Here is a 10849-nt window from a genome sequence, read left to right on the forward strand (position 1 = left end):
TTAAAATGTCATAACTCTGTTATTCCTTGTACGGTTTTGATCAAATTTTCGGCGTTTTGTTTGTTTGATTTTTCTATATCTGTTTAAATCATATTATCTTCAGCCCGGAGCATCCCTTCAAACCTCATAATGTAATTTCTTCCAATAAATCAAACGGATGGTTGAAGTCAAGGAATTCGTTGAAATAAATAGGCGATTATATAAGGTTATTCAAGTAAATGCTCTCAAAGAAACAGGTTTGACATTTCAAAAATGATTTTGTTTTCCTTATTTGTTTTTTTTCAACATGCTAGATTAGGGTACCTTGGAAGCTCTGAACAAAAGAGGGCGGAAGGTAAAAGCACTGAATTGTTCACTTTAGCACCTCAGTATAGATTATTCTTATTAATATGATCAATCCAACCGTAAAAATATATTGTGTATTATCCACGAAAAATCTAGATTCAATGAATACGGCCCCGGGAGGAGAGAGAGAGAGAGGGGGGGGGGGGGGAGAAGGGGAAGGGTTACAATGAAAATCATTTTAGACATTAGACTGCCTTCTATACGTCAAAAAAAAGCATGAACAATAACGGGTTTTTTTATACCATGACCACCTCGGCCCGACAGATAGCGTGATTTTTTTTAACAGTTTTTATTTGCTACAATACAAATAATTTAAGAATAAAAAAGAAATAATAAAAAGAAAAGCAACATACACATTATTATTTTACATTTGAAAAAGCACAGCTTATCAACAGATAATAAGTGATAAACATGCAGTAAAAGCAGTCACTTTGTCTCTTCTATGGTATAGTAAAGGCACAAATGTAAAAACAGAGGGATGAAAATGAGGTGATCTACCTGTTATTAGTGGTGGAATCCTAACTCAGGTGTAAAGTTGTATCATGCTTTAAGAAAACAGAATGATATTAAAATAAGATATGGAGCGTATACATGTTGTAGCGACATAGCGGCAAGATTTGTTTATTTTTTGAGAAGGTATTCATCTCAGAAAAAAAATCACAATTTATCTGAGAGATAAAACGTTACCTCAGAATACCAGTTAATTTTTAAAGATAAAATAAAATAGTTTAAAGATGAAATGGCCTCAGAATACAGCCCCTGAATATTAAGGTGTGGAGGGAAATTAGACTGAGGTGGTTTCCGAACGAATCACGTCCCCTCCCCAAATAATGCATTAATGAGAGGAAAATAAAACGTTCATCATTATCATTAATATCAGCATGATAGTTATCATTATTGTCGTTATTGTTATCATTGCTATTATTACCATTATTATTATCAGTATATCATCAATCTCATTATTACTGTTTGTTATAATTACATGAACGTAGAGGCAATTGAAGGCCTATAAATGCACCATGTAATATCTACAGAAATATATGTAATACACTGAACATGTTGAAAGGAAGAAATGCCACGAAATGATATTTAGGATTTCTACAGAAACAATGGATTAAAAACTGAATCAATCATTTTTAAAATTGGATTGTTCATTGACGCTCTCGTGGCCTGATGGTTGTTTAGAAAATAATTGTTCTTGGCTGCAGACAATTGCGTACCTTGGATCAGGGGGGGGGGGGGCACCAGCAAAAAAATTGAGTCACTTAGTGGGCGCGCAAAGCGCACTCAATAGGCAATCATAATGACCTTATAAAGACATTTTAAGGACTGTGCCATTAAAAGGATATGTATCTCACTAATCAAATAAAGCGAACACGAAGCGCAAGCTGATTTTTTTGGCTATTCAGACCCCAAAAAGGACAAACGAACCTGTCTCTGTAAACAAAGAATGAAAGGGCGAAGCGCGAGCTGGAATTCATGCATTATATACCGACCCAAAACAGTTACATTTTAAGAACTGTTATTTTTAAGAATTCATGAAGAGCATACATATTTCACGAAAGTCATCTAATGTGAGCACCAAGCGAATGCTATTTTTTTAAAAATTACATCTAAACATAAATCATGAAACTATGAAGCAGATTTTTTTTGGAGTAATTGTTATCATGAACACAATACGTATCTCACTTTATAATCAACTATTGTAAGCGCGAAGCGCGAGATTATCTTTTTTTTATATATATTCAGACCTAATGAGGGGCATTCTAAGGCTTGTTTATAGGAATTAATTAGGGCTGTACATATGGCATTAACCAAAATGATACCAGCGCGAAGCACGAGCTGATTTTGTTTTATAATCATAACAGAATAGGGTACATTTTAAGGACTGTAGTTAGGAATACATGAAGCGTAATCCACTAATGCGAACTTAAGCACGGACTGAAAATGTTTTATATTCAGACACCAGGAAAGACGAACACATAAGCCCTAAGCAAAAGGGGCAATCACTTGAATCGTCATAAAAAGAAGCTTATGTCACTACATAAAATAATAAAAGTTCGAATCGCGAGAGATATATTTGGAGTACTTAGGAAACGGGATGTATTAATACCATCTAATACCATTGAACGAAGTTATCTATTTCATCACACAGACAATGCGAGCGCCAGGAAAGACATACACTCAATTCATATTTTTCAGTTTTTGGAAGAAGAATTTCGTATAATAAAATACAAAAGAACAAGGGGGGATATGGCATCATCAAATTGCTCAATGAATATTCATGAAGACATGCCTAGAACCGTTTTACCGGAATAATGCAAATCTTTAAAATGTCATAACTCTGTTATTCCTTGTACGGTTTTGATCAAATTTTCGTTGTTTTGTTTGTTTAATTTTTCTATATCTTTTTAAATCATATAATCTTCAGCCCGGAGCATCCCTTCAAACCTCATAATGTAATTTCTTCCAATAAATCAAACGAATGGTTGAAGTCAAGGAATTCGTTGAAATAAATAGGCGATTATATAAGGTTATTCAAATAAATGCTCTCAAAGTAACAGATTTGACATTTCAAAAATCATTTTGTTTTCCTTAACTGTTTTTTTCTTTTCAACATGCTAGATTAGGGTACCTTGGAAGCTCTGAACAAAAGAGGGCGGAAGGTAAAATCACTGAATCGTTTACTTTAGCACCCCGATATAGATTGTCCTTATTAATGTGATCAATCCAACCGTAAAAATATATTGTGTATTATCCACGAAAAATCTAGATTCAATGAACACGGCCCTGGGAGGAGAGAGAGAGAGGGGGGGGGGGGGAGAAGGGGAATGGTTACAGTGAAAATCATTTTAGACATCAGACTGCCTTTTATACGTCAAAAAAAAGCATAAATAATAATGTTTTTTTTTAAATACCATGACCACCTCGGACCGACAGATAGAATGATTTTTTTTCTTCAGTTTTTATTAGGTTTCCATGATATTTTGTAACAAATCACATATATACAATACAAATAATTCAAGAATAAAAAGAAATAATAAAAAGAAAAGCAGCATACACATTATTATTTTACATTTGGAAAAGTACAGCTTATCATCAGATAATAAGTGATAAACATGCAGTAAAAGCAGTCACTTTGTATCTTCTGAGTCTTCCTCATCCCATATAGTATATAGTAAAGGCAAAAATGTAAAAAACAGAGGGATGAAAATTAGGTGATCTACCTATTATAAGTGGTGGGATCCAAATTCAGGTGTAAAGTTGTATCATGCTTAAAAAAAACAGAATGATATCAAAATAAGTTATGGAGAGTATTATGTTGTAGCGACATAGCGGCAAGATTTGTTTATTTTTTGAGAAGGTATTCATCTCAGAAAAAAAATCACAATTTATCTGAGAGATAAAACGTGACCTCAGAATACCAGTTCATTTTTAAAGATAAAATAAAATAGTTTAAAGGTGAAATGGCCTCAGAATACAGCCCCTGAATATTAAGGTGTGGAGGGAAATTAGACTGAGGTGGTTTCCGAACGAATCACGTCCCCTCCCCAAAAAATGCATTTATAATGAGAGGAAAATAAAACGTTCATCATTATCATTAATATCAGCATGATAGTTATCATTATTGTCGTTATTGTTATCATTGCTATTATTACCATTATTATTATCAGTATATCATCAATCTCATTATTACTGTTTGTTATAATTACATGAACGTAGAGGCAATTGAAGGCCTATAAATGCACCATGTAATATCTACAGAAATATATGTAATACACTGAACATGTTGAAAGGAAAAAATGCCCCGAAATGATAATTAGGATTTTTACAGAAACAATGGAATAAGAACTTAATAACAATCATTTTTAAAAGTGGATTGTTCATTGACGCTCTCGTGGTCTGATGGTTGTTAGGAAAAAAAACGTTCTTGGCTGCAGACAGTGGCGTACCTTGGGTCAGGGGGTGGGGGCACCAGCAAAAATATTGAGTCACTTTGTGGGCGAGCAAAGCGCACTCAATAGGCAGGTATAATGACCTAATAAAGACATTTTAAGGACTGTGCCATTAAAAGGATATGTATCTCACTAATCAAATAAAGCGAACACGAAGCGCAAGCTGATTTGGGGGGCTATTCAGACCCAAAAGAGGACAAACGAACCTGTCTCTGTAAACAAAAAATGAAAGCGCGAAGCGCGAGCTGGAATTCTTGCATTTTATACCGACCCCAAACAGTTACATTTTAAGGACTGCTATTTTTAGGAATTCATGAAGAGCATACATATTTCACGAAAGTCATCTAATGCGATCACCAAGCGAATGCTATCTTTTTTTAAATTACATCTAAACATAAATCATGAAACTATGAAGCAGATTTTTTTGTAGTAATTGTTATCATGAACACAATACGTATCTCACTTTATAATCAACTATTGTAAGCGCGAAGCGCGAGATTATCTTTTTTTTATATATATTCAGACCTAATGAGGGGCATTCTAAGGGTTGTTTATAGGAATTAATTAGGGCTGTACATATGGCATTAACCAAAATGATACCAGCGCGAAGCACGAGCTGATTTTTTTTTATAATCATAACAGAATAGGGTACATTTTAAGGACTGTAGTTAGGAATACATGAAGCGTAATCCACTAATGCGAACTTAAGCACGGACTGAAAATGTTTTATATTCAGACACCAGGAAAGACGAACACATAAGCCCTAAGCAAAAGGGGCAATCACTTGAATCGTCATAAAAAGAAGCTTATGTCACTACATAAAATAATAAAAGTTCGAATCGCGAGAGATATATTTGGAGTACTTAGGAAACGGGATGTATTAATACCATCTAATACCATTGAACGAAGTTATCTATTTCATCACACAGACAATGCGAGCGCCAGGAAAGACATACACTCAATTCATATTTTTCAGTTTTTGGAAGAAGAATTTCGTATAATAAAATACAAAAGAACAAGGGGGGATATGGCATCATCAAATTGCTCAATGAATATTCATGAAGACATGCCTAGAACCGTTTTACCGGAATAATTCAAATCTTTAAAATGTCATAACTCTGTTATTCCTTGTACGGTTTTGATCAAATTTTCGTTGTTTTGTTTTTTTAATTTTTCTATATCTTTTTAAATCATATAATCTTCAGCCCGGAGCATCCCTTCAAACCTCATAATGTAATTTCTTCCAATAAATCAAACGGATGGTTGAAGTCAAGGAATTCGTTGAAATAAATAGGCGATTATATAAGGTTATTCAAATAAATGCTCTCAAAGTAACAGATTTGACATTTCAAAAATCATTTTGTTTTCCTTAACTGTTTTTTTCTTTTCAACATGCTAGATTAGGGTACCTTGGAAGCTCTGAACAAAAGAGGGCGGAAGGTAAAATCACTGAATCGTTTACTTTAGCACCCCGATATAGATTGTCCTTATTAATGTGATCAATCCAACCGTAAAAATATATTGTGTATTATCCACGAAAAATCTAGATTCAATGAACACGGCCCTGGGAGGAGAGAGAGAGAGGGGGGGGGGGGGAGAAGGGGAATGGTTACAGTGAAAATCATTTTAGACATCAGACTGCCTTTTATACGTCAAAAAAAAGCATAAATAATAATGTTTTTTTTTAAATACCATGACCACCTCGGACCGACAGATAGAATGATTTTTTTTCTTCAGTTTTTATTAGGTTTCCATGATATTTTGTAACAAATCACATATATACAATACAAATAATTCAAGAATAAAAAGAAATAATAAAAAGAAAAGCAGCATACACATTATTATTTTACATTTGGAAAAGTACAGCTTATCATCAGATAATAAGTGATAAACATGCAGTAAAAGCAGTCACTTTGTATCTTCTGAGTCTTCCTCATCCCATATAGTATAGTAAAGGCAAAAATGTAAAAACAGAGGGATGAAAATTAGGTGATCTACCTATTATTAGTGGTGGGATCCTAATTCAGGTGTAAAGTTGTAGCATGCTTTAAAAAAACAGAATGATATCAAAATAAGTTATGGAGAGTATACATGTTGTAGCAACATAGCGGCAAGGTTTTGTGTATTTTTTTGAGAAGGTAATTCATCTCAGAAAAAAAATCACACTTTATCTGAGAGATAAAATGTGACCTCAGAATATCAGTTCACATTTAAAGATAGAATAAAATAGATGAAATGGCCTCAGAATACAGCCCCTGAATATTAAGTTGTGGAAGGAAATTAGACTGATATGGTTTCCGAACGAATCACGTCCCCTCCCAAAAAATGTATTAATAATGAGAGAAACGTAAAACGTTATTATTATCATTAATATCAGCACGATAATTACCATTATTGTCGTTTTTGTTATCATTGCTATTATTGCCATTATTATTATTATATCATCATCAATATCATCATTGCTGTTTGTTATAATTACACGAGCATAGAGGCCATTGAAGGCCTATAAATATCTACAGAAATATTTGTGAAACACTGAACATGTTGAAAGGAAGAAATACCCCGAAATGATAATTAGGATTTTTTAAGAAACAACGGAATAAAAACTGAATAACAATCATTTTTAAAAGTGGATTGTTCATTGACGCTCTCTTGGTCTGATGGTTGTTAAGAAAGAAAAATTGTTCTTGGCTGCAGACAGTGGCGTACCTCGGGTCAGGGGGGGGCATCAGCAAAAATTTGGAGGCCCTTAGTGGGCGCGCAACGCGCACTCAATAGGCAGGTTTACTGACCTAATAAAGACATTTTAAGAACTGTGCCGTTAAAAGGATGTGTATCTCACTAATCAAATAAAGTGAGCATGAAGCGCAAGCTGATATTTGGGGGGGGGGGCTATTTAGACCCCACAAAGGACAAACGTACTGTCTCTGTAAACAAAGAATGAAAACGCGAAGCGCAAGCTGGAATTGGTGTATTTTATACTGACCCCAAACAGATAAATTTTAAGGACTGTTATTTTTAGGAATTCATGAAGAGCATATATATTTCACCATAGTCATCTAATGCGAGCACCAAGCGAATTATGAAATTATGAAGCAGATTTTTTTGTAGTAATTGTTATCATGAAAACAATACGTATCTCACTTTATAATCAACTATTGTAAGCGCGAAGCGCGAGCTGATCATTTTTTATATAATCAGACCTAATGAGGGGCATTCTAAGGCTTGTTTATAGGAATTAATTAGGGCTGTACATATGGCATTAACCAAAATGGTACGAGCGCGAAGCGCGAGCTGTTTTTAATATAATCATAACAGAATAGGGTACATTTTAAGGACTGTATTTAGGAATTCATGAAGCGTAATCCACTGATGCGAACTTAAGCACGGACAGATAATTATATTCAGACCCAAGGAAAGACGAACACATAGGCCTTAAACAAAAGGGGCAATTACTTGAATCGTCATAAAAAGAAGCTTATGTCACTACATAAAATAATGATAGCTCGAGTCGCGAGGAATATATTTGGAGTACTTAGGAAACGGGATGAATTAATACCATTTAATACCATTGAACGGGGTCTTCTATTTCACCACGCAGACAATGCGAGCGCCAGGAAAGACGTATACATATGCTCTAAGCAAATTTTATTTCATAAAGATATGAAAAAAATATTGCTAATGTAGGAGATATATAATATAATATAACCAAATAACGAAAAAAAACCTTCTTCTTCCCCTTATACTTTTTTCTTTCCTCCCCCCCCCCGTTTTTTTTTTGCCAGCCGATTGGTGGGGGCACGTGCCCCAACTTCTCCTCGTAGTTACGCCTCTGGCTGCATATGACTGCTATAATTTTAATCATATATGTTGATTTGGTTTTGAAGATTGAAGGGACGCGGTTAAAAACTAATTATAAACAAAGCGTGCTACAGTGCGTATAAAAAAGTTTACACTTAGAAAGAATCCTGTAAAATTCTATATTTGTAATATCCTGAAGATTTTCCACATTTTAATATTGGTACAGATCCATTTTAGCAATTGACGACATAACTGTCGAAAAATATTTCCGAATGAGTGAGCACCACTTACTTTGAAAAGTTAGTGAAAAATGATTTGCGCGTAGAACTTTGTAATAGTTAAGCGAATAAAATTAAACCTTAATCATGAAGAACAAGGAGAAACAAGTATTCAATGAATAAATTAAATATAAGCTGATAATATGATAAAAACTTAGTAAAAAAAATGCTGGAGATGTCTGATATAAATATTTGTAATTTGTTCAGACTCAATTATATCCTCAGATCCAGCTGGCACAAAAAAGGGTAAAGGTTGTGCTTACTAAGTGTTGAAATTTCAATTTGGGTGGTAATTTGTCACAAAATACTTGAATGCATCAGTTTTTTTTTGTACTGACTAAAAGTGCAATGGAAATGTAAATGAGAAATGTTACGCAGGGTAAGTTTGATTTCGCCCTTTCCCCTTGACACAGCGTAAAAATCGAGCATTCCTCCGCAAACAGATTTCTGCGAGCTTTACAAAAATGGACAGGGCTCACTCAAGTGTAACATTTTGTAAAGAATTTTACTTTCATTTGATAGATGAGACCCAAACCAAAAGATTGTATGTGAAAAATTACCCATACGTTGTATATTTTTTTAATTCCTAGTGCTTTTTCAAAGAGTAAACTTTTTTTGATACGCACTGTATTTCCAAATCAATACTTCCGTCTCAAGCGTGTCAAGAGAGATTCACGTTTTGTATTGGCATATTCAAATAAGCAATAATTGTCGATTACTGTGGCATGACCTCGTGCCCCCCCCATCGGCTGGCCAAAAAAAAAAGAATAAAAAAACGGAGGAAAATGAGAAAAACAGGAGAAAGATAGAGAAACGTAGTCATCAGGCGCGGATCCAGGAGGGGGCCGAGCCGGCCCCGGCCCCCCTATTTTTTGGCAACCTGCATAAAAAGTGTACTCTTTAACTTGATAGAAACGATGAAAAATAGAAAGAAAAGTAAGAAAGAGGTATTATACCCATGATGTGTATTTTACAGCCTCGTAACGGCCGGCCCGACCCCGAAAGGAAACAAGAAAAAGGTGAGGCGAAGAATTGGAAAATAGACTTTATATTTAAATAAATTTCGCTCGCGCTTCGCGCTCGCATTAATTGCATGTGTAATAAATCCCATTCAAGAGGATTAAATGGCACTTAATATATCCAGTCCTGAAATCAATTTGCACACAATATTTTAGCTCGCATATCAAGCTTTCATTATTTTGTTTGATTTACACAAATTGTTAATATACATGTATATCAAAATGTTCAGCTCGCGCTGCACGCTTGCATTGTTTTATTTGTGAGATACCTATCCTCTTTTGAGATTCTTACCAAAATTTCTCAAAATGCCCCTTTGTCATGTCAGTATTTCAAAAATTTAAGCTCGTACTTCGCGCTCGCATTTAATTGTTTGAGACACACAGCCTGTTCTTTATTTAAATAAAACGCGCTAAGACTGTCCAGTTTTCAGGTCGGAATATCAAAAATTTTGAGCTCGCGCTCCGCACTCTCATTATTTAATTGGTGATACTTGTATCCTCTTCATTAATCACTAAAAACAGTTGATCCAGATTGAGTCCCTTTTTACGTTACTATATCAAAGTTTTTTATCGCGCTTCGCGCTCGCATTGATTATTTAGATACTTATCTTTGTTCATGATTATAAAAACTGCTCAGAATCTTAAGGTCTAAGGACATATCAAAGAATTTGAGCTCGCGCTTCGCGCTCGCTATATGTATTAAGACCAAATGAGATACCTTATCTTGTTTACAACAATAAAACTAAAACTTCAGTCTTAAGTTAGGACTACCCCCTCAAAAACAGATTTATAGCGGCCAATCGAGAAAAATGTTGATGAAAATATTTTTCGCCCCCCCCCCTTTGGCGAAAGCTGGATCCGCCCCTGGTCATGGAAGTAGGGGAGGAAGAAATTATTACATTATGTTATATGTATTATATTTATAAGAAATATTTTGTATTACTTAATGAAAAATGCTTAGTGCCTTTGCTCGTTAATCCTGGGGCTCGCATTGTCTGTTCAATGAGATGAATGAACCTATTCAAGGGGATTTAAATGTTCTTAAAACATACCGTTTTCAGTTCAATATACGCATAATTCCTCGCACTACGCGTTTGTATTAGTTTATGTAGTGATATATGCTTCTTTCATGAGTTGGCCTACTGAAAGTGATTGCCCCGCTTTTCGATCTGACCGTGCTAACGTTTGCATGAGTTGATTGGTGATACATGTCTCCTCTTCAAGAATTCCTAAGAAACAGTCCTAAAAATGCTCACTTTTGGTCTGAATATCAAACAATTTTAGCTCGCGCTTCGCTAGCATCATTTTAGTTAGTGAAATACGGATCATGATTATACCACAAAAAGTGCTTCATGATTATGTTTAATTAAATATATATATATATATATATATCAGCAAGCAATTGGAGCTCGCATTAGATGACTATTGTGGTGAAATATGTATGCTCTTG

This window comes from Lytechinus variegatus, chromosome 10 (assembly GCF_018143015.1).
Source record: "Lytechinus variegatus isolate NC3 chromosome 10, Lvar_3.0, whole genome shotgun sequence".
NCBI classification, from domain to species: Eukaryota; Metazoa; Echinodermata; class Echinoidea; order Temnopleuroida; family Toxopneustidae; genus Lytechinus; species Lytechinus variegatus.